This window comes from Lepisosteus platostomus, chromosome 26 (genome assembly GCF_059453375.1).
Source record: "Lepisosteus platostomus isolate fLepPlt1 chromosome 26, fLepPlt1.hap1, whole genome shotgun sequence".
NCBI classification, from domain to species: Eukaryota; Metazoa; Chordata; class Actinopteri; order Semionotiformes; family Lepisosteidae; genus Lepisosteus; species Lepisosteus platostomus.
This window is the reverse complement of record NC_142636.1, coordinates 3,913,414-3,939,655: the sequence shown is the minus strand read 5'-3', so window position 1 is coordinate 3,939,655 and position 26,242 is coordinate 3,913,414. Positions and strand designations below refer to the sequence as shown.

General features: G+C 48.9%; 12 non-coding genes across 12 annotated transcripts; 6 read left to right on the top strand and 6 right to left on the bottom strand.

The window, feature by feature from the left end:
- Positions 1-2,000: 2,000 nt before the first annotated feature.
- On the bottom strand, positions 2,001-2,073 carry trnak-cuu (transfer RNA lysine (anticodon CUU)). Its single transcript has one exon. It is a non-coding gene; the product is annotated as a tRNA-Lys (tRNA).
- A 1,172-nt stretch (positions 2,074-3,245) lies between these two features.
- Positions 3,246-3,328, top strand: trnal-cag (transfer RNA leucine (anticodon CAG)). The gene has a single exon. It is a non-coding gene; the product is annotated as a tRNA-Leu (tRNA).
- Positions 3,329-6,117: 2,789 nt separating this feature from the next.
- Positions 6,118-6,190, bottom strand: trnak-cuu (transfer RNA lysine (anticodon CUU)). The gene has a single exon. It is a non-coding gene; the product is annotated as a tRNA-Lys (tRNA).
- Positions 6,191-7,362: 1,172 nt separating this feature from the next.
- On the top strand, positions 7,363-7,445 carry trnal-cag (transfer RNA leucine (anticodon CAG)). The gene has a single exon. It is a non-coding gene; the product is annotated as a tRNA-Leu (tRNA).
- A 2,789-nt stretch (positions 7,446-10,234) lies between these two features.
- trnak-cuu (transfer RNA lysine (anticodon CUU)) lies at positions 10,235-10,307 on the bottom strand. The gene has a single exon. It is a non-coding gene; the product is annotated as a tRNA-Lys (tRNA).
- Positions 10,308-11,479: 1,172 nt separating this feature from the next.
- On the top strand, positions 11,480-11,562 carry trnal-cag (transfer RNA leucine (anticodon CAG)). The gene has a single exon. It is a non-coding gene; the product is annotated as a tRNA-Leu (tRNA).
- A 2,787-nt stretch (positions 11,563-14,349) lies between these two features.
- Positions 14,350-14,422, bottom strand: trnak-cuu (transfer RNA lysine (anticodon CUU)). The gene has a single exon. It is a non-coding gene; the product is annotated as a tRNA-Lys (tRNA).
- A 1,172-nt stretch (positions 14,423-15,594) lies between these two features.
- Positions 15,595-15,677, top strand: trnal-cag (transfer RNA leucine (anticodon CAG)). The gene has a single exon. It is a non-coding gene; the product is annotated as a tRNA-Leu (tRNA).
- A 2,788-nt stretch (positions 15,678-18,465) lies between these two features.
- Positions 18,466-18,538, bottom strand: trnak-cuu (transfer RNA lysine (anticodon CUU)). Its single transcript has one exon. It is a non-coding gene; the product is annotated as a tRNA-Lys (tRNA).
- A 1,172-nt stretch (positions 18,539-19,710) lies between these two features.
- trnal-cag (transfer RNA leucine (anticodon CAG)) lies at positions 19,711-19,793 on the top strand. Its single transcript has one exon. It is a non-coding gene; the product is annotated as a tRNA-Leu (tRNA).
- A 2,787-nt stretch (positions 19,794-22,580) lies between these two features.
- trnak-cuu (transfer RNA lysine (anticodon CUU)) lies at positions 22,581-22,653 on the bottom strand. Its single transcript has one exon. It is a non-coding gene; the product is annotated as a tRNA-Lys (tRNA).
- Positions 22,654-23,825: 1,172 nt separating this feature from the next.
- trnal-cag (transfer RNA leucine (anticodon CAG)) lies at positions 23,826-23,908 on the top strand. Its single transcript has one exon. It is a non-coding gene; the product is annotated as a tRNA-Leu (tRNA).
- The last annotated feature ends 2,334 nt before the right edge of the window (positions 23,909-26,242 follow it).

Sequence of the window (26,242 nt, the reverse complement as noted above, 5' to 3'; positions counted from 1 at the left end):
CTCCGCCTTTTTCTGGGCAGGCCGAAGCGACAGGAGAAGGGCGCCGTAGTCGGCAGGATTCGAGCCGACGCGGGGAGACCCCAATGGCTTTCTAGCCCATCGCCTTAACCGCTCGGCCACGACTACAGGGAGCGCCGCCGCCGCCGGCTTGCGATCATTTAACACGGAGGGCGAGGCGGCGGAGGTAACCTTTTTCAATGTCGCTCTCCGTTTCCCCAGAAAAAAAGCCAAATGACATGCTAGCACTCGGACACCCTTCAGAAGACTGAAGGGTGGCTTAAAGCTGGAAGGATTAGGTCTCCCCGTTCCGACGCGACAATCGAACTTCCTTAGGCAGAGAGAAAGCAACATCGAGGAGCGTCAACAAGACTTTAGAAGCTGCGCCACACGCCACTTTCAGTCGCAGACACAGCAGTTTTAAAGGCAGGAATCGCCTTTGCGAACGCCATGAGAAACAGAACGCAAGCTCAGGTCCTGCGGTTTAACAAACAGCCACGGCTTTCATGCGACTGGACATTTCTTTTCTGGAGCGAATTCACTTTCAACTTCAAGAAATTCACACAACTTGCGAAATACGAAATACAAATCTGGCTCATCGCTGCACAAGAAATACCGCCGGCTGGCAAGAAAATGACAACGGTGTTTTTCCTTAACGAAAAACTTCCCATGGAGAAAAACAACGGCTGTGCGTCTCTGTCGGCTTGATTCAGTTTAATGCAAGTATTCATTCTCCTCCTGGAAAATACAGCTTGCGAAAGATGAAATACAATTCTTGGCTTTTCTGGGTGAGTGCAGAAGAAATCCTGCCGGCTGGCAGAAGAATTCCAGCCTTTTTTACTCTTTAACCAGAAACTTGCGAATGATACAAAGCAAGCGGGGTGCGTTTCTGTGCAGCTGTTAACTGAACAGCTGCTGCTTCAAGCCCACCCAGGGCTCATTCCGATTTCAACATCATGCCCCCTGAAGGTAGACTGGATTTCTTTGCGAAGCATTCACCTTTTGGACGTTTCAGGAAAGGTGCGTGTCGATGCCAGACTTGAAAAGCTTTCCATACAAAGAAACAACATAGTGCTTTTGATTGATGGGAAACGGCAAGAGCGGTTTGAGCAGCTCCGGCCTCTCAACCGCTTTACAATGTGATCGGCACCTCGGTAGCCAGTTTAGAAGGCTGAAAAGGATGCTGGAAGCACAGCGACGTTCTAAAACCAGCGCTTGAAAAGCATCTGCATACATAAAATGTCCATTTCCCCAAAGCTGAATCTGCATCTTCAGAAGATTGTCAGCTATACGTTTTCGTTCTTTGTTTCCTTTTTTTACGACAAGCTTTCGAGAAATGAACTGTCTATTGTGATGAAGGCTGCATTAGAAATTGTGCATCTAGCTTAGTTCAATGAAATCGGGAGGTGCACCTGTCTCAAGCGGATGGCTCTTTGCAGGCACACTACGGAAACCTGCGGGCGCAAGTTGGGAGAAGTGACTCTTGCAGAGTGTTGAGCTTCGAGAAGAGGGCTCCGCTCAGGAAGATATTTCCACATGTTGAAGAGTCGCTTTTCGCCCTTTCTTTCCCACATTTTTCCAGTGCGGTTATTGATCGCGTTCAAAATGTTTTCCCAACGTACGTGTTACCTGCAAAATCACAGTGAAACTGTTATGCCGAAAAGATTCCTAATAGTTATTGTATTAGAATAGCTCTCCAATTTCTTAGCCTTCGTACACACAATGTTTAAGGAAACGCTAGAGTAAATGAAACTGTAAATAGACAGGAGCTCTTCTTAGTTTTCATACAAGTTATGATGGCTGCAGCTCCTATCTGCGTCCGGGTGACCGGAGCCAAGGGATTATCTGCGGAACCTTTGATTTATCTCTCGGGCAAGGAGCTAGATACGCCCTTTTCATCTCGGTTTGATCACACCTGTGCATTAAAACGCAGTGCTCGGTACCATCGAGGTGTAAGAGGTTCAAGGATGAGCGGGAAACTTTGTTAATAAGGAGACGGGCACCGCCCAACGTGGGGCTCGAACCCACGACCCTGAGATTAAGAGTCTCATGCTCTACCGACTGAGCTAGCCGGGCGCCGGTGGAGCTGGTGGTTAACTTGTCCCTGTTGACGGCAATTTGACAAGGTATACTTCCTGGCTTTTCATCATGTGCTGACCGGATTCGAGAGTAGCACACCCTGTTCTTTGTTGATTACTGTACCTCCAGCAGCGCAAATGTCAGTAATCATTGAAATGTACGACCTACAATCTCCTCAGCATGCCCGCGTGGACTCCTCAGTGATCATCCTTCTACGTTCTGCTGTAGTTTTCATGCAAGTGAAAACCGTGCTCCAAATAACAGCGGCACAGTTGTATCCTGCGGTAAGCATTCTTCTAATTCCATCGTTTTGCTCCAGGTAAAAGGTAGCGCATCATAGTGTTGATATTCCAAGGTTTCAGAGTCCGTATTGGATGGCTTGGATGCAGACATCGCTCAGAGCTCCCAGTATGATTTTCCCGAGTTCAGTTTTGCAGTGTTTTAGTGCTTTACTACTTCCAGTGGGCCTTTGAATGCTCTGCTAAGTAGAGACGTGACATAATTACTAATGCGACCGAGTGTGCTGGCTGTTCCTGGTTCGTAATGATTAACGCGAGAAATCAATATAAACATAACTGCTTCGATTTCGAGGTTCAGTTGAAGCTTTCAAAGAAACTATCAAAGACCTCAGAACAACCGAAGACACATTTGGTCATCTCCGTATTGGTGAAGATTAAAGAGTCCCGCAAGTGTCAAGCTTGCACAAACACACACGAGAGAGAAACTCAGGACAGAATTTAAAGAAAGGGAGATGCAGACTATTTGAAGGCACTTTGCTAACCCAATGGCATGCTTAGGAATCGTGCATAGGACACATGTAGCAGAGGATGGTTTCGATCCATCGACCTCTGGGTTATGGGCCCAGCACGCTTCCGCTGCGCCACTCTGCTGACGGCCTCTCTGCGTGTGGCGCACAACTGCTCTTTTTATTTCCTACATAAGTGATGAAAGAGTTGAAAGTTTCAACGACAAACGCAGACGTCACTTTGAGCGCTTGGTGTTGTAGCACAAATCATCACATGCTGCTCTACACTGGATTATAAAAGCCGACACATTTTCCAAACATTTTAATGCTGGAGTCACACTGTAGTATTAATAACAGTGCGATACTCGAGGAGCGTAGTGGGATCGCGGTGGCTCATCAGACCGCCCCGGGACAGGGGGCCCGCGTCAGGATGGCCGAGCGGTCTAAGGCGCTGCGTTCAGGTCGCAGTCTCCCCTGGAGGCGTGGGTTCGAATCCCACTCCTGACAAAAAGCTTGCTCAGTGCCGTCTCCAGTCGGGTGCAAATGGGTGAAGCAGCCTGACGCAGGGAACGTGCGCCGATAGGCGTAGGTGTATCCCCTGCCTCTTCCGATTTAGCTCGTGCTCCATAGGATGGAAGCGGATGCTCTGGCTTTTTGACTCGAATATAACCTGATCACAACAGAAGGCCGTGCAGCCCAGTGCTGGTTTAAGAATGCCTCGTGTCTTCAGGCCCCTATTCCTTCAGGTTACCCCTTTGGAACAGTCGTCCGAAAAAGACGGGAAAGGAAAAGCATGTAAGCTCCCACACACTGCGTTAGCATTAGCGGTTGGAATCTGATGGGAGAAAAGCAACCTGGCTCGCCGTCAAGCAATCCATCCCTGGTCTCCCACGTGACAGGCGGGGATACGCACCACTATACTAACGAGGAGCGCTTGCTTGGCGCTTGAAGACACTTCCTCTTGCGGCTACTACTGTTTCCGGTTTCGTCTTTTCTTTTCATTCCTCCCAGAGGAGCGCATGAAAACGTTTCCATCTGCGCCATCCTCACCCCTCCAATGCTATGGTCCCTGCTCCTCCTGGTGCACTGCAAACACTCATTCAGCCGGTTCTTTCAGTTTGAATAATTAGGTCTTCAAAGGCTGGAAGTAGGGCGCAAGACATGCCAATGCCAAAAGCGTGGCTGTGTGCTTCCAGCTGTGAAATGTCACTGGTGGATGTTGAAGACATTACTTCCAAGGCAGCAGGTCCAAGCGATTTAGCGTTTGTACAAGAAGCAGGAAGAGAGAAACAGCACTCCGCCTTTTTCTGGGCAGGCCGAAGCGACAGGAGAAGGGCGCCGTAGTCGGCAGGATTCGAGCCGACGCGGGGAGACCCCAATGGCTTTCTAGCCCATCGCCTTAACCGCTCGGCCACGACTACAGGGAGCGCCGCCGCCGCCGGCTTGCGATCATTTAACACGGAGGGCGAGGCGGCGGAGGTAACCTTTTTCAATGTCGCTCTCCGTTTCCCCAGAAAAAAAGCCAAATGACATGCTAGCACTCGGACACCCTTCAGAAGACTGAAGGGTGGCTTAAAGCTGGAAGGATTAGGTCTCCCCGTTCCGACGCGACAATCGAACTTCCTTAGGCAGAGAGAAAGCAACATCGAGGAGCGTCAACAAGACTTTAGAAGCTGCGCCACACGCCACTTTCAGTCGCAGACACAGCAGTTTTAAAGGCAGGAATCGCCTTTGCGAACGCCATGAGAAACAGAACGCAAGCTCAGGTCCTGCGGTTTAACAAACAGCCACGGCTTTCATGCGACTGGACATTTCTTTTCTGGAGCGAATTCACTTTCAACTTCAAGAAATTCACACAACTTGCGAAATACGAAATACAAATCTGGCTCATCGCTGCACAAGAAATACCGCCGGCTGGCAAGAAAATGACAACGGTGTTTTTCCTTAACGAAAAACTTCCCATGGAGAAAAACAACGGCTGTGCGTCTCTGTCGGCTTGATTCAGTTTAATGCAAGTATTCATTCTCCTCCTGGAAAATACAGCTTGCGAAAGATGAAATACAATTCTTGGCTTTTCTGGGTGAGTGCAGAAGAAATCCTGCCGGCTGGCAGAAGAATTCCAGCCTTTTTTACTCTTTAACCAGAAACTTGCGAATGATACAAAGCAAGCGGGGTGCGTTTCTGTGCAGCTGTTAACTGAACAGCTGCTGCTTCAAGCCCACCCAGGGCTCATTCCGATTTCAACATCATGCCCCCTGAAGGTAGACTGGATTTCTTTGCGAAGCATTCACCTTTTGGACGTTTCAGGAAAGGTGCGTGTCGATGCCAGACTTGAAAAGCTTTCCATACAAAGAAACAACATAGTGCTTTTGATTGATGGGAAACGGCAAGAGCGGTTTGAGCAGCTCCGGCCTCTCAACCGCTTTACAATGTGATCGGCACCTCGGTAGCCAGTTTAGAAGGCTGAAAAGGATGCTGGAAGCACAGCGACGTTCTAAAACCAGCGCTTGAAAAGCATCTGCATACATAAAATGTCCATTTCCCCAAAGCTGAATCTGCATCTTCAGAAGATTGTCAGCTATACGTTTTCGTTCTTTGTTTCCTTTTTTTACGACAAGCTTTCGAGAAATGAACTGTCTATTGTGATGAAGGCTGCATTAGAAATTGTGCATCTAGCTTAGTTCAATGAAATCGGGAGGTGCACCTGTCTCAAGCGGATGGCTCTTTGCAGGCACACTACGGAAACCTGCGGGCGCAAGTTGGGAGAAGTGACTCTTGCAGAGTGTTGAGCTTCGAGAAGAGGGCTCCGCTCAGGAAGATATTTCCACATGTTGAAGAGTCGCTTTTCGCCCTTTCTTTCCCACATTTTTCCAGTGCGGTTATTGATCGCGTTCAAAATGTTTTCCCAACGTACGTGTTACCTGCAAAATCACAGTGAAACTGTTATGCCGAAAAGATTCCTAATAGTTATTGTATTAGAATAGCTCTCCAATTTCTTAGCCTTCGTACACACAGATGTTTAAGGAAACGCTAGAGTAAATGAAACTGTAAATAGACAGGAGCTCTTCTTAGTTTTCATACAAGTTATGATGGCTGCAGCTCCTATCTGCGTCCGGGTGACCGGAGCCAAGGGATTATCTGCGGAACCTTTGATTTATCTCTCGGGCAAGGAGCTAGATACGCCCTTTTCATCTCGGTTTGATCACACCTGTGCATTAAAACGCAGTGCTCGGTACCATCGAGGTGTAAGAGGTTCAAGGATGAGCGGGAAACTTTGTTAATAAGGAGACGGGCACCGCCCAACGTGGGGCTCGAACCCACGACCCTGAGATTAAGAGTCTCATGCTCTACCGACTGAGCTAGCCGGGCGCCGGTGGAGCTGGTGGTTAACTTGTCCCTGTTGACGGCAATTTGACAAGGTATACTTCCTGGCTTTTCATCATGTGCTGACCGGATTCGAGAGTAGCACACCCTGTTCTTTGTTGATTACTGTACCTCCAGCAGCGCAAATGTCAGTAATCATTGAAATGTACGACCTACAATCTCCTCAGCATGCCCGCGTGGACTCCTCAGTGATCATCCTTCTACGTTCTGCTGTAGTTTTCATGCAAGTGAAAACCGTGCTCCAAATAACAGCGGCACAGTTGTATCCTGCGGTAAGCATTCTTCTAATTCCATCGTTTTGCTCCAGGTAAAAGGTAGCGCATCATAGTGTTGATATTCCAAGGTTTCAGAGTCCGTATTGGATGGCTTGGATGCAGACATCGCTCAGAGCTCCCAGTATGATTTTCCCGAGTTCAGTTTTGCAGTGTTTTAGTGCTTTACTACTTCCAGTGGGCCTTTGAATGCTCTGCTAAGTAGAGACGTGACATAATTACTAATGCGACCGAGTGTGCTGGCTGTTCCTGGTTCGTAATGATTAACGCGAGAAATCAATATAAACATAACTGCTTCGATTTCGAGGTTCAGTTGAAGCTTTCAAAGAAACTATCAAAGACCTCAGAACAACCGAAGACACATTTGGTCATCTCCGTATTGGTGAAGATTAAAGAGTCCCGCAAGTGTCAAGCTTGCACAAACACACACGAGAGAGAAACTCAGGACAGAATTTAAAGAAAGGGAGATGCAGACTATTTGAAGGCACTTTGCTAACCCAATGGCATGCTTAGGAATCGTGCATAGGACACATGTAGCAGAGGATGGTTTCGATCCATCGACCTCTGGGTTATGGGCCCAGCACGCTTCCGCTGCGCCACTCTGCTGACGGCCTCTCTGCGTGTGGCGCACAACTGCTCTTTTTATTTCCTACATAAGTGATGAAAGAGTTGAAAGTTTCAACGACAAACGCAGACGTCACTTTGAGCGCTTGGTGTTGTAGCACAAATCATCACATGCTGCTCTACACTGGATTATAAAAGCCGACACATTTTCCAAACATTTTAATGCTGGAGTCACACTGTAGTATTAATAACAGTGCGATACTCGAGGAGCGTAGTGGGATCGCGGTGGCTCATCAGACCGCCCCGGGACAGGGGGCCCGCGTCAGGATGGCCGAGCGGTCTAAGGCGCTGCGTTCAGGTCGCAGTCTCCCCTGGAGGCGTGGGTTCGAATCCCACTCCTGACAAAAAGCTTGCTCAGTGCCGTCTCCAGTCGGGTGCAAATGGGTGAAGCAGCCTGACGCAGGGAACGTGCGCCGATAGGCGTAGGTGTATCCCCTGCCTCTTCCGATTTAGCTCGTGCTCCATAGGATGGAAGCGGATGCTCTGGCTTTTTGACTCGAATATAACCTGATCACAACAGAAGGCCGTGCAGCCCAGTGCTGGTTTAAGAATGCCTCGTGTCTTCAGGCCCCTATTCCTTCAGGTTACCCCTTTGGAACAGTCGTCCGAAAAAGACGGGAAAGGAAAAGCATGTAAGCTCCCACACACTGCGTTAGCATTAGCGGTTGGAATCTGATGGGAGAAAAGCAACCTGGCTCGCCGTCAAGCAATCCATCCCTGGTCTCCCACGTGACAGGCGGGGATACGCACCACTATACTAACGAGGAGCGCTTGCTTGGCGCTTGAAGACACTTCCTCTTGCGGCTACTACTGTTTCCGGTTTCGTCTTTTCTTTTCATTCCTCCCAGAGGAGCGCATGAAAACGTTTCCATCTGCGCCATCCTCACCCCTCCAATGCTATGGTCCCTGCTCCTCCTGGTGCACTGCAAACACTCATTCAGCCGGTTCTTTCAGTTTGAATAATTAGGTCTTCAAAGGCTGGAAGTAGGGCGCAAGACATGCCAATGCCAAAAGCGTGGCTGTGTGCTTCCAGCTGTGAAATGTCACTGGTGGATGTTGAAGACATTACTTCCAAGGCAGCAGGTCCAAGCGATTTAGCGTTTGTACAAGAAGCAGGAAGAGAGAAACGGCACTCCGCCTTTTTCTGGGCAGGCCGAAGCGACAGGAGAAGGGCGCCGTAGTGGGCAGGATTCGAGCCGACGCGGGGAGACCCCAATGGCTTTCTAGCCCATCGCCTTAACCGCTCGGCCACGACTACAGGGAGCGCCGCCGCCGCCGGCTTGCGATCATTTAACACGGAGGGCGAGGCGGCGGCGGTAACCTTTTTCAATGTCGCTCTCCGTTTCCCCAGAAAAAAAGCCAAATGACATGCTAGCACTCGGACACCCTTCAGAAGACTGAAGGGTGGCTTAAAGCTGGAAGGATTAGGTCTCCCCGTTCCGACGCGACAATCGAACTTCCTTAGGCAGAGAGAAAGCAACATCGAGGAGCGTCAACAAGACTTTAGAAGCTGCGCCACACGCCACTTTCAGTCGCAGACACAGCAGTTTTAAAGGCAGGAATCGCCTTTGCGAACGCCATGAGAAACAGAACGCAAGCTCAGGTCCTGCGGTTTAACAAACAGCCACGGCTTTCATGCGACTGGACATTTCTTTTCTGGAGCGAATTCACTTTCAACTTCAAGAAATTCACACAACTTGCGAAATACGAAATACAAATCTGGCTCATCGCTGCACAAGAAATACCGCCGGCTGGCAAGAAAATGACAACGGTGTTTTTCCTTAACGAAAAACTTCCCATGGAGAAAAACAACGGCTGTGCGTCTCTGTCGGCTTGATTCAGTTTAATGCAAGTATTCATTCTCCTCCTGGAAAATACAGCTTGCGAAAGATGAAATACAATTCTTGGCTTTTCTGGGTGAGTGCAGAAGAAATCCTGCCGGCTGGCAGAAGAATTCCAGCCTTTTTTACTCTTTAACCAGAAACTTGCGAATGATACAAAGCAAGCGGGGTGCGTTTCTGTGCAGCTGTTAACTGAACAGCTGCTGCTTCAAGCCCACCCAGGGCTCATTCCGATTTCAACATCATGCCCCCTGAAGGTAGACTGGATTTCTTTGCGAAGCATTCACCTTTTGGACGTTTCAGGAAAGGTGCGTGTCGATGCCAGACTTGAAAAGCTTTCCATACAAAGAAACAACATAGTGCTTTTGATTGATGGGAAACGGCAAGAGCGGTTTGAGCAGCTCCGGCCTCTCAACCGCTTTACAATGTGATCGGCACCTCGGTAGCCAGTTTAGAAGGCTGAAAAGGATGCTGGAAGCACAGCGACGTTCTAAAACCAGCGCTTGAAAAGCATCTGCATACATAAAATGTCCATTTCCCCAAAGCTGAATCTGCATCTTCAGAAGATTGTCAGCTATACGTTTTCGTTCTTTGTTTCCTTTTTTTACGACAAGCTTTCGAGAAATGAACTGTCTATTGTGATGAAGGCTGCATTAGAAATTGTGCATCTAGCTTAGTTCAATGAAATCGGGAGGTGCACCTGTCTCAAGCGGATGGCTCTTTGCAGGCACACTACGGAAACCTGCGGGCGCAAGTTGGGAGAAGTGACTCTTGCAGAGTGTTGAGCTTCGAGAAGAGGGCTCCGCTCAGGAAGATATTTCCACATGTTGAAGAGTCGCTTTTCGCCCTTTCTTTCCCACATTTTTCCAGTGCGGTTATTGATCGCGTTCAAAATGTTTTCCCAACGTACGTGTTACCTGCAAAATCACAGTGAAACTGTTATGGCCGAAAAGATTCCTAATAGTTATTGTATTAGAATAGCTCTCCAATTTCTTAGCCTTCGTACACACGATGTTTAAGGAAACGCTAGAGTAAATGAAACTGTAAATAGACAGGAGCTCTTCTTAGTTTTCATACAAGTTATGATGGCTGCAGCTCCTATCTGCGTCCGGGTGACCGGAGCCAAGGGATTATCTGCGGAACCTTTGATTTATCTCTCGGGCAAGGAGCTAGATACGCCCTTTTCATCTCGGTTTGATCACACCTGTGCATTAAAACGCAGTGCTCGGTACCATCGAGGTGTAAGAGGTTCAAGGATGAGCGGGAAACTTTGTTAATAAGGAGACGGGCACCGCCCAACGTGGGGCTCGAACCCACGACCCTGAGATTAAGAGTCTCATGCTCTACCGACTGAGCTAGCCGGGCGCCGGTGGAGCTGGTGGTTAACTTGTCCCTGTTGACGGCAATTTGACAAGGTATACTTCCTGGCTTTTCATCATGTGCTGACCGGATTCGAGAGTAGCACACCCTGTTCTTTGTTGATTACTGTACCTCCAGCAGCGCAAATGTCAGTAATCATTGAAATGTACGACCTACAATCTCCTCAGCATGCCCGCGTGGACTCCTCAGTGATCATCCTTCTACGTTCTGCTGTAGTTTTCATGCAAGTGAAAACCGTGCTCCAAATAACAGCGGCACAGTTGTATCCTGCGGTAAGCATTCTTCTAATTCCATCGTTTTGCTCCAGGTAAAAGGTAGCGCATCATAGTGTTGATATTCCAAGGTTTCAGAGTCCGTATTGGATGGCTTGGATGCAGACATCGCTCAGAGCTCCCAGTATGATTTTCCCGAGTTCAGTTTTGCAGTGTTTTAGTGCTTTACTACTTCCAGTGGGCCTTTGAATGCTCTGCTAAGTAGAGACGTGACATAATTACTAATGCGACCGAGTGTGCTGGCTGTTCCTGGTTCGTAATGATTAACGCGAGAAATCAATATAAACATAACTGCTTCGATTTCGAGGTTCAGTTGAAGCTTTCAAAGAAACTATCAAAGACCTCAGAACAACCGAAGACACATTTGGTCATCTCCGTATTGGTGAAGATTAAAGAGTCCCGCAAGTGTCAAGCTTGCACAAACACACACAAGAGAGAAACTCAGGACAGAATTTAAAGAAAGGGAGACGCAGACTATTTGAAGGCACTTTGCTAACCCAATGGCATGCTTAGGAATCGTGCATAGGACACATGTAGCAGAGGATGGTTTCGATCCATCGACCTCTGGGTTATGGGCCCAGCACCCTTCCGCTGCGCCACTCTGCTGACGGCCTCTCTGCGTGTGGCGCACAACTGCTCTTTTTATTTCCTACATAAGTGATGAAAGAGTTGAAAGTTTCAACGACAAACGCAGACGTCACTTTGAGCGCTTGGTGTTGTAGCACAAATCATCACATGCTGCTCTACACTGGATTATAAAAGCCGACACATTTTCCAAACATTTTAATGCTGGAGTCACACTGTAGTATTAATAACAGTGCGATACTCGAGGAGCGTAGTGGGATCGCGGTGGCTCATCAGACCGCCCCGGGACAGGGGGCCCGCGTCAGGATGGCCGAGCGGTCTAAGGCGCTGCGTTCAGGTCGCAGTCTCCCCTGGAGGCGTGGGTTCGAATCCCACTCCTGACAAAAAGCTTGCTCAGTGCCGTCTCCAGTCGGGTGCAAATAGGTGAAGCAGCCTGACGCAGGGAACGTGCGCCGATAGGCGTAGGTGTATCCCCTGCCTCTTCCGATTTAGCTCGTGCTCCATAGGATGGAAGCGGATGCTCTGGCTTTTTGACTCGAATATAACCTGATCACAACAGAAGGCCGTGCAGCCCAGTGCTGGTTTAAGAATGCCTCGTGTCTTCAGGCCCCTATTCCTTCAGGTTACCCCTTTGGAATAGTCGTCCGAAAAAGACGGGAAAGGAAAAGCATGTAAGCTCCCACACACTGCGTTAGCATTAGCGGTTGGAATCTGATGGGAGAAAAGCAACCTGGCTCGCCGTCAAGCAATCCATCCCTGGTCTCCCACGTGACAGGCGGGGATACGCACCACTATACTAACGAGGAGCGCTTGCTTGGCGCTTGAAGACACTTCCTCTTGCGGCTACTACTGTTTCCGGTTTCGTCTTTTCTTTTCATTCCTCCCAGAGGAGCGCATGAAAACGTTTCCATCTGCGCCATCCTCACCCCTCCAATGCTATGGTCCCTGCTCCTCCTGGTGCACTGCAAACACTCATTCAGCCGGTTCTTTCAGTTTGAATAATTAGGTCTTCAAAGGCTGGAAGTAGGGCGCAAGACATGCCAATGCCAAAAGCGTGGCTGTGTGCTTCCAGCTGTGAAATGTCACTGGTGGATGTTGAAGACATTACTTCCAAGGCAGCAGGTCCAAGCGATTTAGCGTTTGTACAAGAAGCAGGAAGAGAGAAACGGCACTCCGCCTTTTTCTGGGCAGGCCGAAGCGACAGGAGAAGGGCGCCGTAGTCGGCAGGATTCGAGCCGACGCGGGGAGACCCCAATGGCTTTCTAGCCCATCGCCTTAACCGCTCGGCCACGACTACAGGGAGCGCCGCCGCCGCCGGCTTGCGATCATTTAACACGGAGGGCGAGGCGGCGGCGGTAACCTTTTTCAATGTCGCTCTCCGTTTCCCCAGAAAAAAAGCCAAATGACATGCTAGCACTCGGACACCCTTCAGAAGACTGAAGGGTGGCTTAAAGCTGGAAGGATTAGGTCTCCCCGTTCCGACGCGACAATCGAACTTCCTTAGGCAGAGAGAAAGCAACATCGAGGAGCGTCAACAAGACTTTAGAAGCTGCGCCACACGCCACTTTCAGTCGCAGACACAGCAGTTTTAAAGGCAGGAATCGCCTTTGCGAACGCCATGAGAAACAGAACGCAAGCTCAGGTCCTGCGGTTTAACAAACAGCCACGGCTTTCATGCGACTGGACATTTCTTTTCTGGAGCGAATTCACTTTCAACTTCAAGAAATTCACACAACTTGCGAAATACGAAATACAAATCTGGCTCATCGCTGCACAAGAAATACCGCCGGCTGGCAAGAAAATGACAACGGTGTTTTTCCTTAACGAAAAACTTCCCATGGAGAAAAACAACGGCTGTGCGTCTCTGTCGGCTTGATTCAGTTTAATGCAAGTATTCATTCTCCTCCTGGAAAATACAGCTTGCGAAAGATGAAATACAATTCTTGGCTTTTCTGGGTGAGTGCAGAAGAAATCCTGCCGGCTGGCAGAAGAATTCCAGCCTTTTTTACTCTTTAACCAGAAACTTGCGAATGATACAAAGCAAGCGGGGTGCGTTTCTGTGCAGCTGTTAACTGAACAGCTGCTGCTTCAAGCCCACCCAGGGCTCATTCCGATTTCAACATCATGCCCCCTGAAGGTAGACTGGATTTCTTTGCGAAGCATTCACCTTTTGGACGTTTCAGGAAAGGTGCGTGTCGATGCCAGACTTGAAAAGCTTTCCATACAAAGAAACAACATAGTGCTTTTGATTGATGGGAAACGGCAAGAGCGGTTTGAGCAGCTCCGGCCTCTCAACCGCTTTACAATGTGATCGGCACCTCGGTAGCCAGTTTAGAAGGCTGAAAAGGATGCTGGAAGCACAGCGACGTTCTAAAACCAGCGCTTGAAAAGCATCTGCATACATAAAATGTCCATTTCCCCAAAGCTGAATCTGCATCTTCAGAAGATTGTCAGCTATACGTTTTCGTTCTTTGTTTCCTTTTTTTACGACAAGCTTTCGAGAAATGAACTGTCTATTGTGATGAAGGCTGCATTAGAAATTGTGCATCTAGCTTAGTTCAATGAAATCGGGAGGTGCACCTGTCTCAAGCGGATGGCTCTTTGCAGGCACACTACGGAAACCTGCGGGCGCAAGTTGGGAGAAGTGACTCTTGCAGAGTGTTGAGCTTCGAGAAGAGGGCTCCGCTCAGGAAGATATTTCCACATGTTGAAGAGTCGCTTTTCGCCCTTTCTTTCCCACATTTTTCCAGTGCGGTTATTGATCGCGTTCAAAATGTTTTCCCAACGTACGTGTTACCTGCAAAATCACAGTGAAACTGTTATGGCGAAAAGATTCCTAATAGTTATTGTATTAGAATAGCTCTCCAATTTCTTAGCCTTCGTACACGCGATGTTTAAGGAAACGCTAGAGTAAATGAAACTGTAAATAGACAGGAGCTCTTCTTAGTTTTCATACAAGTTATGATGGCTGCAGCTCCTATCTGCGTCCGGGTACCGGAGCCAAGGGATTATCTGCGGAACCTTTGATTTATCTCTCGGGCAAGGAGCTAGATACGCCCTTTTCATCTCGGTTTGATCACACCTGTGCATTAAAACGCAGTGCTCGGTACCATCGAGGTGTAAGAGGTTCAAGGATGAGCGGGAAACTTTGTTAATAAGGAGACGGGCACCGCCCAACGTGGGGCTCGAACCCACGACCCTGAGATTAAGAGTCTCATGCTCTACCGACTGAGCTAGCCGGGCGCCGGTGGAGCTGGTGGTTAACTTGTCCCTGTTGACGGCAATTTGACAAGGTATACTTCCTGGCTTTTCATCATGTGCTGACCGGATTCGAGAGTAGCACACCCTGTTCTTTGTTGATTACTGTACCTCCAGCAGCGCAAATGTCAGTAATCATTGAAATGTACGACCTACAATCTCCTCAGCATGCCCGCGTGGACTCCTCAGTGATCATCCTTCTACGTTCTGCTGTAGTTTTCATGCAAGTGAAAACCGTGCTCCAAATAACAGCGGCACAGTTGTATCCTGCGGTAAGCATTCTTCTAATTCCATCGTTTTGCTCCAGGTAAAAGGTAGCGCATCATAGTGTTGATATTCCAAGGATTCAGAGTCCGTATTGGATGGCTTGGATGCAGACATCGCTCAGAGCTCCCAGTATGATTTTCCCGAGTTCAGTTTTGCAGTGTTTTAGTGCTTTACTACTTCCAGTGGGCCTTTGAATGCTCTGCTAAGTAGAGACGTGACATAATTACTAATGCGACCGAGTGTGCTGGCTGTTCCTGGTTCGTAATGATTAACGCGAGAAATCAATATAAACATAACTGCTTCGATTTCGAGGTTCAGTTGAAGCTTTCAAAGAAACTATCAAAGACCTCAGAACAACCGAAGACACATTTGGTCATCTCCGTATTGGTGAAGATTAAAGAGTCCCGCAAGTGTCAAGCTTGCACAAACACACACGAGAGAGAAACTCAGGACAGAATTTAAAGAAAGGGAGATGCAGACTATTTGAAGGCACTTTGCTAACCCAATGGCATGCTTAGGAATCGTGCATAGGACACATGTAGCAGAGGATGGTTTCGATCCATCGACCTCTGGGTTATGGGCCCAGCACCCTTCCGCTGCGCCACTCTGCTGACGGCCTCTCTGCGTGTGGCGCACAACTGCTCTTTTTATTTCCTACATAAGTGATGAAAGAGTTGAAAGTTTCAACGACAAACGCAGACGTCACTTTGAGCGCTTGGTGTTGTAGCACAAATCATCACATGCTGCTCTACACTGGATTATAAAAGCCGACACATTTTCCAAACATTTTAATGCTGGAGTCACACTGTAGTATTAATAACAGTGCGATACTCGAGGAGCGTAGTGGGATCGCGGTGGCTCATCAGACCGCCCCGGGACAGGGGGCCCGCGTCAGGATGGCCGAGCGGTCTAAGGCGCTGCGTTCAGGTCGCAGTCTCCCCTGGAGGCGTGGGTTCGAATCCCACTCCTGACAAAAAGCTTGCTCAGTGCCGTCTCCAGTCGGGTGCAAATGGGTGAAGCAGCCTGACGCAGGGAACGTGCGCCGATAGGCGTAGGTGTATCCCCTGCCTCTTCCGATTTAGCTCGTGCTCCATAGGATGGAAGCGGATGCTCTGGCTTTTTGACTCGAATATAACCTGATCACAACAGAAGGCCGTGCAGCCCAGTGCTGGTTTAAGAATGCCTCGTGTCTTCAGGCCCCTATTCCTTCAGGTTACCCCTTTGGAACAGTCGTCCGAAAAAGACGGGAAAGGAAAAGCATGTAAGCTCCCACACACTGCGTTAGCATTAGCGGTTGGAATCTGATGGGAGAAAAGCAACCTGGCTCGCCGTCAAGCAATCCATCCCTGGTCTCCCACGTGACAGGCGGGGATACGCACCACTATACTAACGAGGAGCGCTTGCTTGGCGCTTGAAGACACTTCCTCTTGCGGCTACTACTGTTTCCGGTTTCGTCTTTTCTTTTCATTCCTCCCAGAGGAGCGCATGAAAACGTTTCCATCTGCGCCATCCTCACCCCTCCAATGCTATGGTCCCTGCTCCTCCTGGTGCACTGCAAACACTCATTCAGCCGGTTCTTTCAGTTTGAATAATTAGGTCTTCAAAGGCTGGAAGTAGGGCGCAAGACATGCCAATGCCAAAAGCGTGGCTGTGTGCTTCCAGCTGTGAAATGTCACTGGTGGATGTTGAAGACATTACTTCCAAGGCAGCAGGTCCAAGCGATTTAGCGTTTGTACAAGAAGCAGGAAGAGAGAAACGGCACTCCGCCTTTTTCTGGGCAGGCCGAAGCGACAGGAGAAGGGCGCCGTAGTCGGCAGGATTCGAGCCGACGCGGGGAGACCCCAATGGCTTTCTAGCCCATCGCCTTAACCACTCGGCCACGACTACAGGGAGCGCCGCCGCCGCCGGCTTGCGATCATTTAACACGGAGGGCGAGGCGGCGGCGGTAACCTTTTTCAATGTCGCTCTCCGTTTCCCCAGAAAAAAAGCCAAATGACATGCTAGCACTCGGACACCCTTCAGAAGACTGAAGGGTGGCTTAAAGCTGGAAGGATTAGGTCTCCCCGTTCCGACGCGACAATCGAACTTCCTTAGGCAGAGAGAAAGCAACATCGAGGAGCGTCAACAAGACTTTAGAAGCTGCGCCACACGCCACTTTCAGTCGCAGACACAGCAGTTTTAAAGGCAGGAATCGCCTTTGCGAACGCCATGAGAAACAGAACGCAAGCTCAGGTCCTGCGGTTTAACAAACAGCCACGGCTTTCATGCGACTGGACATTTCTTTTCTGGAGCGAATTCACTTTCAACTTCAAGAAATTCACACAACTTGCGAAATACGAAATACAAATCTGGCTCATCGCTGCACAAGAAATACCGCCGGCTGGCAAGAAAATGACAACGGTGTTTTTCCTTAACGAAAAACTTCCCATGGAGAAAAACAACGGCTGTGCGTCTCTGTCGGCTTGATTCAGTTTAATGCAAGTATTCATTCTCCTCCTGGAAAATACAGCTTGCGAAAGATGAAATACAATTCTTGGCTTTTCTGGGTGAGTGCAGAAGAAATCCTGCCGGCTGGCAGAAGAATTCCAGCCTTTTTTACTCTTTAACCAGAAACTTGCGAATGATACAAAGCAAGCGGGGTGCGTTTCTGTGCAGCTGTTAACTGAACAGCTGCTGCTTCAAGCCCACCCAGGGCTCATTCCGATTTCAACATCATGCCCCCTGAAGGTAGACTGGATTTCTTTGCGAAGCATTCACCTTTTGGACGTTTCAGGAAAGGTGCGTGTCGATGCCAGACTTGAAAAGCTTTCCATACAAAGAAACAACATAGTGCTTTTGATTGATGGGAAACGGCAAGAGCGGTTTGAGCAGCTCCGGCCTCTCAACCGCTTTACAATGTGATCGGCACCTCGGTAGCCAGTTTAGAAGGCTGAAAAGGATGCTGGAAGCACAGCGACGTTCTAAAACCAGCGCTTGAAAAGCATCTGCATACATAAAATGTCCATTTCCCCAAAGCTGAATCTGCATCTTCAGAAGATTGTCAGCTATACGTTTTCGTTCTTTGTTTCCTTTTTTTACGACAAGCTTTCGAGAAATGAACTGTCTATTGTGATGAAGGCTGCATTAGAAATTGTGCATCTAGCTTAGTTCAATGAAATCGGGAGGTGCACCTGTCTCAAGCGGATGGCTCTTTGCAGGCACACTACGGAAACCTGCGGGCGCAAGTTGGGAGAAGTGACTCTTGCAGAGTGTTGAGCTTCGAGAAGAGGGCTCCGCTCAGGAAGATATTTCCACATGTTGAAGAGTCGCTTTTCGCCCTTTCTTTCCCACATTTTTCCAGTGCGGTTATTGATCGCGTTCAAAATGTTTTCCCAACGTACGTGTTACCTGCAAAATCACAGTGAAACTGTTATGCCGAAAAGATTCCTAATAGTTATTGTATTAGAATAGCTCTCCAATTTCTTAGCCTTCGTACACGCAATGTTTAAGGAAACGCTAGAGTAAATGAAACTGTAAATAGACAGGAGCTCTTCTTAGTTTTCATACAAGTTATGATGGCTGCAGCTCCTATCTGCGTCCGGGTGACCGGAGCCAAGGGATTATCTGCGGAACCTTTGATTTATCTCTCGGGCAAGGAGCTAGATACGCCCTTTTCATCTCGGTTTGATCACACCTGTGCATTAAAACGCAGTGCTCGGTACCATCGAGGTGTAAGAGGTTCAAGGATGAGCGGGAAACTTTGTTAATAAGGAGACGGGCACCGCCCAACGTGGGGCTCGAACCCACGACCCTGAGATTAAGAGTCTCATGCTCTACCGACTGAGCTAGCCGGGCGCCGGTGGAGCTGGTGGTTAACTTGTCCCTGTTGACGGCAATTTGACAAGGTATACTTCCTGGCTTTTCATCATGTGCTGACCGGATTCGAGAGTAGCACACCCTGTTCTTTGTTGATTACTGTACCTCCAGCAGCGCAAATGTCAGTAATCATTGAAATGTACGACCTACAATCTCCTCAGCATGCCCGCGTGGACTCCTCAGTGATCATCCTTCTACGTTCTGCTGTAGTTTTCATGCAAGTGAAAACCGTGCTCCAAATAACAGCGGCACAGTTGTATCCTGCGGTAAGCATTCTTCTAATTCCATCGTTTTGCTCCAGGTAAAAGGTAGCGCATCATAGTGTTGATATTCCAAGGTTTCAGAGTCCGTATTGGATGGCTTGGATGCAGACATCGCTCAGAGCTCCCAGTATGATTTTCCCGAGTTCAGTTTTGCAGTGTTTTAGTGCTTTACTACTTCCAGTGGGCCTTTGAATGCTCTGCTAAGTAGAGACGTGACATAATTACTAATGCGACCGAGTGTGCTGGCTGTTCCTGGTTCGTAATGATTAACGCGAGAAATCAATATAAACATAACTGCTTCGATTTCGAGGTTCAGTTGAAGCTTTCAAAGAAACTATCAAAGACCTCAGAACAACCGAAGACACATTTGGTCATCTCCGTATTGGTGAAGATTAAAGAGTCCCGCAAGTGTCAAGCTTGCACAAACACACACGAGAGAGAAACTCAGGACAGAATTTAAAGAAAGGGAGACGCAGACTATTTGAAGGCACTTTGCTAACCCAATGGCATGCTTAGGAATCGTGCATAGGACACATGTAGCAGAGGATGGTTTCGATCCATCGACCTCTGGGTTATGGGCCCAGCACCCTTCCGCTGCGCCACTCTGCTGACGGCCTCTCTGCGTGTGGCGCACAACTGCTCTTTTTATTTCCTACATAAGTGATGAAAGAGTTGAAAGTTTCAACGACAAACGCAGACGTCACTTTGAGCGCTTGGTGTTGTAGCACAAATCATCACATGCTGCTCTACACTGGATTATAAAAGCCGACACATTTTCCAAACATTTTAATGCTGGAGTCACACTGTAGTATTAATAACAGTGCGATACTCGAGGAGCGTAGTGGGATCGCGGTGGCTCATCAGACCGCCCCGGGACAGGGGGCCCGCGTCAGGATGGCCGAGCGGTCTAAGGCGCTGCGTTCAGGTCGCAGTCTCCCCTGGAGGCGTGGGTTCGAATCCCACTCCTGACAAAAAGCTTGCTCAGTGCCGTCTCCAGTCGGGTGCAAATGGGTGAAGCAGCCTGACGCAGGGAACGTGCGCCGATAGGCGTAGGTGTATCCCCTGCCTCTTCCGATTTAGCTCGTGCTCCATAGGATGGAAGCGGATGCTCTGGCTTTTTGACTCGAATATAACCTGATCACAACAGAAGGCCGTGCAGCCCAGTGCTGGTTTAAGAATGCCTCGTGTCTTCAGGCCCCTATTCCTTCAGGTTACCCCTTTGGAACAGTCGTCCGAAAAAGACGGGAAAGGAAAAGCATGTAAGCTCCCACACACTGCGTTAGCATTAGCGGTTGGAATCTGATGGGAGAAAAGCAACCTGGCTCGCCGTCAAGCAATCCATCCCTGGTCTCCCACGTGACAGGCGGGGATACGCACCACTATACTAACGAGGAGCGCTTGCTTGGCGCTTGAAGACACTTCCTCTTGCGGCTACTACTGTTTCCGGTTTCGTCTTTTCTTTTCATTCCTCCCAGAGGAGCGCATGAAAACGTTTCCATCTGCGCCATCCTCACCCCTCCAATGCTATGGTCCCTGCTCCTCCTGGTGCACTGCAAACACTCATTCAGCCGGTTCTTTCAGTTTGAATAATTAGGTCTTCAAAGGCTGGAAGTAGGGCGCAAGACATGCCAATGCCAAAAGCGTGGCTGTGTGCTTCCAGCTGTGAAATGTCACTGGTGGATGTTGAAGACATTACTTCCAAGGCAGCAGGTCCAAGCGATTTAGCGTTTGTACAAGAAGCAGGAAGAGAGAAACGGCACTCCGCCTTTTTCTGGGCAGGCCGAAGCGACAGGAGAAGGGCGCCGTAGTCGGCAGGATTCGAGCCGACGCGGGGAGACCCCAATGGCTTTCTAGCCCATCGCCTTAACCGCTCGGCCACGACTACAGGGAGCGCCGCCGCCGCCGGCTTGCGATCATTTAACACGGAGGGCGAGGCGGCGGAGGTAACCTTTTTCAATGTCGCTCTCCGTTTCCCCAGAAAAAAAGCCAAATGACATGCTAGCACTCGGACACCCTTCAGAAGACTGAAGGGTGGCTTAAAGCTGGAAGGATTAGGTCTCCCCGTTCCGACGCGACAATCGAACTTCCTTAGGCAGAGAGAAAGCAACATCGAGGAGCGTCAACAAGACTTTAGAAGCTGCGCCACACGCCACTTTCAGTCGCAGACACAGCAGTTTTAAAGGCAGGAATCGCCTTTGCGAACGCCATGAGAAACAGAACGCAAGCTCAGGTCCTGCGGTTTAACAAACAGCCACGGCTTTCATGCGACTGGACATTTCTTTTCTGGAGCGAATTCACTTTCAACTTCAAGAAATTCACACAACTTGCGAAATACGAAATACAAATCTGGCTCATCGCTGCACAAGAAATACCGCCGGCTGGCAAGAAAATGACAACGGTGTTTTTCCTTAACGAAAAACTTCCCATGGAGAAAAACAACGGCTGTGCGTCTCTGTCGGCTTGATTCAGTTTAATGCAAGTATTCATTCTCCTCCTGGAAAATACAGCTTGCGAAAGATGAAATACAATTCTTGGCTTTTCTGGGTGAGTGCAGAAGAAATCCTGCCGGCTGGCAGAAGAATTCCAGCCTTTTTTACTCTTTAACCAGAAACTTGCGAATGATACAAAGCAAGCGGGGTGCGTTTCTGTGCAGCTGTTAACTGAACAGCTGCTGCTTCAAGCCCACCCAGGGCTCATTCCGATTTCAACATCATGCCCCCTGAAGGTAGACTGGATTTCTTTGCGAAGCATTCACCTTTTGGACGTTTCAGGAAAGGTGCGTGTCGATGCCAGACTTGAAAAGCTTTCCATACAAAGAAACAACATAGTGCTTTTGATTGATGGGAAACGGCAAGAGCGGTTTGAGCAGCTCCGGCCTCTCAACCGCTTTACAATGTGATCGGCACCTCGGTAGCCAGTTTAGAAGGCTGAAAAGGATGCTGGAAGCACAGCGACGTTCTAAAACCAGCGCTTGAAAAGCATCTGCACACATAAAATGTCCATTTCCCCAAAGCTGAATCTGCATCTTCAGAAGATTGTCAGCTATACGTTTTCGTTCTTTGTTTCCTTTTTTTACGACAAGCTTTCGAGAAATGAACTGTCTATTGTGATGAAGGCTGCATTAGAAATTGTGCATCTAGCTTAGTTCAATGAAATCGGGAGGTGCACCTGTCTCAAGCGGATGGCTCTTTGCAGGCACACTACGGAAACCTGCGGGCGCAAGTTGGGAGAAGTGACTCTTGCAGAGTGTTGAGCTTCGAGAAGAGGGCTCCGCTCAGGAAGATATTTCCACATGTTGAAGAGTCGCTTTTCGCCCTTTCTTTCCCACATTTTTCCAGTGCGGTTATTGATCGCGTTCAAAATGTTTTCCCAACGTACGTGTTACCTGCAAAATCACAGTGAAACTGTTTTGCCGAAAAGATTCCTAATAGTTATTGTATTAGGATAGCTCTCCAATTTCTTAGCCTTCGTACACGCGATGTTTAAGGAAACGCTAGAGTAAATGAAACTGTAAATAGACAGGAGCTCTTCTTAGTTTTCATACAAGTTATGATGGCTGCAGCTCCTATCTGCGTCCGGGTACCGGAGCCAAGGGATTATCTGCGGAACCTTTGATTTATCTCTCGGGCAAGGAGCTAGATACGCCCTTTTCATCTCGGTTTGATCACACCTGTGCATTAAAACGCAGTGCTCGGTACCATCGAGGTGTAAGAGGTTCAAGGATGAGCGGGAAACTTTGTTAATAAGGAGACGGGCACCGCCCAACGTGGGGCTCGAACCCACGACCCTGAGATTAAGAGTCTCATGCTCTACCGACTGAGCTAGCCGGGCGCCGGTGGAGCTGGTGGTTAACTTGTCCCTGTTGACGGCAATTTGACAAGGTATACTTCCTGGCTTTTCATCATGTGCTGACCGGATTCGAGAGTAGCACACCCTGTTCTTTGTTGATTACTGTACCTCCAGCAGCGCAAATGTCAGTAATCATTGAAATGTACGACCTACAATCTCCTCAGCATGCCCGCGTGGACTCCTCAGTGATCATCCTTCTACGTTCTGCTGTAGTTTTCATGCAAGTGAAAACCGTGCTCCAAATAACAGCGGCACAGTTGTATCCTGCGGTAAGCATTCTTCTAATTCCATCGTTTTGCTCCAGGTAAAAGGTAGCGCATCATAGTGTTGATATTCCAAGGATTCAGAGTCCGTATTGGATGGCTTGGATGCAGACATCGCTCAGAGCTCCCAGTATGATTTTCCCGAGTTCAGTTTTGCAGTGTTTTAGTGCTTTACTACTTCCAGTGGGCCTTTGAATGCTCTGCTAAGTAGAGACGTGACATAATTACTAATGCGACCGAGTGTGCTGGCTGTTCCTGGTTCGTAATGATTAACGCGAGAAATCAATATAAACATAACTGCTTCGATTTCGAGGTTCAGTTGAAGCTTTCAAAGAAACTATCAAAGACCTCAGAACAACCGAAGACACATTTGGTCATCTCCGTATTGGTGAAGATTAAAGAGTCCCGCAAGTGTCAAGCTTGCACAAACACACACGAGAGAGAAACTCAGGACAGAATTTAAAGAAAGGGAGATGCAGACTATTTGAAGGCACTTTGCTAACCCAATGGCATGCTTAGGAATCGTGCATAGGACACATGTAGCAGAGGATGGTTTCGATCCATCGACCTCTGGGTTATGGGCCCAGCACCCTTCCGCTGCGCCACTCTGCTGACGGCCTCTCTGCGTGTGGCGCACAACTGCTCTTTTTATTTCCTACATAAGTGATGAAAGAGTTGAAAGTTTCAACGACAAACGCAGACGTCACTTTGAGCGCTTGGTGTTGTAGCACAAATCATCACATGCTGCTCTACACTGGATTATAAAAGCCGACACATTTTCCAAACATTTTAATGCTGGAGTCACACTGTAGTATTAATAACAGTGCGATACTCGAGGAGCGTAGTGGGATCGCGGTGGCTCATCAGACCGCCCCGGGACAGGGGGCCCGCGTCAGGATGGCCGAGCGGTCTAAGGCGCTGCGTTCAGGTCGCAGTCTCCCCTGGAGGCGTGGGTTCGAATCCCACTCCTGACAAAAAGCTTGCTCAGTGCCGTCTCCAGTCGGGTGCAAATGGGTGAAGCAGCCTGACGCAGGGAACGTGCGCCGATAGGCGTAGGTGTATCCCCTGCCTCCTCCGATTTAGCTCGTGCTCCATAGGATGGAAGCGGATGCTCTGGCTTTTTGACTCGAATATAACCTGATCACAACAGAAGGCCGTGCAGCCCAGTGCTGGTTTAAGAATGCCTCGTGTCTTCAGGCCCCTATTCCTTCAGGTTACCCCTTTGGAACAGTCGTCCGAAAAAGACGGGAAAGGAAAAGCATGTAAGCTCCCACACACTGCGTTAGCATTAGCGGTTGGAATCTGATGGGAGAAAAGCAACCTGGCTCGCCGTCAAGCAATCCATCCCTGGTCTCCCATGTGACAGGCGGGGATACGCACCACTATACTAACGAGGAGCGCTTGCTTGGCGCTTGAAGACACTTCCTCTTGCGGCTACTACTGTTTCCGGTTTCGTCTTTTCTTTTCATTCCTCCCAGAGGAGCGCATGAAAACGTTTCCATCTGCGCCATCCTCACCCCTCCAATGCTATGGTCCCTGCTCCTCCTGGTGCACTGCAAACACTCATTCAGCCGGTTCTTTCAGTTTGAATAATTAGGTCTTCAAAGGCTGGAAGTAGGGCGCAAGACATGCCAATGCCAAAAGCGTGGCTGTGTGCTTCCAGCTGTGAAATGTCACTGGTGGATGTTGAAGACATTACTTCCAAGGCAGCAGGTCCAAGCGATTTAGCGTTTGTACAAGAAGCAGGAAGAGAGAAACGGCACTCCGCCTTTTTCTGGGCAGGCCGAAGCGACAGGAGAAGGGCGCCGTAGTCGGCAGGATTCGAGCCGACGCGGGGAGACCCCAATGGCTTTCTAGCCCATCGCCTTAACCGCTCGGCCACGACTACAGGGAGCGCCGCCGCCGCCGGCTTGCGATCATTTAACACGGAGGGCGAGGCGGCGGAGGTAACCTTTTTCAATGTCGCTCTCCGTTTCCCCAGAAAAAAAGCCAAATGACATGCTAGCACTCGGACACCCTTCAGAAGACTGAAGGGTGGCTTAAAGCTGGAAGGATTAGGTCTCCCCGTTCCGACGCGACAATCGAACTTCCTTAGGCAGAGAGAAAGCAACATCGAGGAGCGTCAACAAGACTTTAGAAGCTGCGCCACACGCCACTTTCAGTCGCAGACACAGCAGTTTTAAAGGCAGGAATCGCCTTTGCGAACGCCATGAGAAACAGAACGCAAGCTCAGGTCCTGCGGTTTAACAAACAGCCACGGCTTTCATGCGACTGGACATTTCTTTTCTGGAGCGAATTCACTTTCAACTTCAAGAAATTCACACAACTTGCGAAATACGAAATACAAATCTGGCTCATCGCTGCACAAGAAATACCGCCGGCTGGCAAGAAAATGACAACGGTGTTTTTCCTTAACGAAAAACTTCCCATGGAGAAAAACAACGGCTGTGCGTCTCTGTCGGCTTGATTCAGTTTAATGCAAGTATTCATTCTCCTCCTGGAAAATACAGCTTGCGAAAGATGAAATACAATTCTTGGCTTTTCTGGGTGAGTGCAGAAGAAATCCTGCCGGCTGGCAGAAGAATTCCAGCCTTTTTTACTCTTTAACCAGAAACTTGCGAATGATACAAAGCAAGCGGGGTGCGTTTCTGTGCAGCTGTTAACTGAACAGCTGCTGCTTCAAGCCCACCCAGGGCTCATTCCGATTTCAACATCATGCCCCCTGAAGGTAGACTGGATTTCTTTGCGAAGCATTCACCTTTTGGACGTTTCAGGAAAGGTGCGTGTCGATGCCAGACTTGAAAAGCTTTCCATACAAAGAAACAACATAGTGCTTTTGATTGATGGGAAACGGCAAGAGCGGTTTGAGCAGCTCCGGCCTCTCAACCGCTTTACAATGTGATCGGCACCTCGGTAGCCAGTTTAGAAGGCTGAAAAGGATGCTGGAAGCACAGCGACGTTCTAAAACCAGCGCTTGAAAAGCATCTGCATACATAAAATGTCCATTTCCCCAAAGCTGAATCTGCATCTTCAGAAGATTGTCAGCTATACGTTTTCGTTCTTTGTTTCCTTTTTTTACGACAAGCTTTCGAGAAATGAACTGTCTATTGTGATGAAGGCTGCATTAGAAATTGTGCATCTAGCTTAGTTCAATGAAATCGGGAGGTGCACCTGTCTCAAGCGGATGGCTCTTTGCAGGCACACTACGGAAACCTGCGGGCGCAAGTTGGGAGAAGTGACTCTTGCAGAGTGTTGAGCTTCGAGAAGAGGGCTCCGCTCAGGAAGATATTTCCACATGTTGAAGAGTC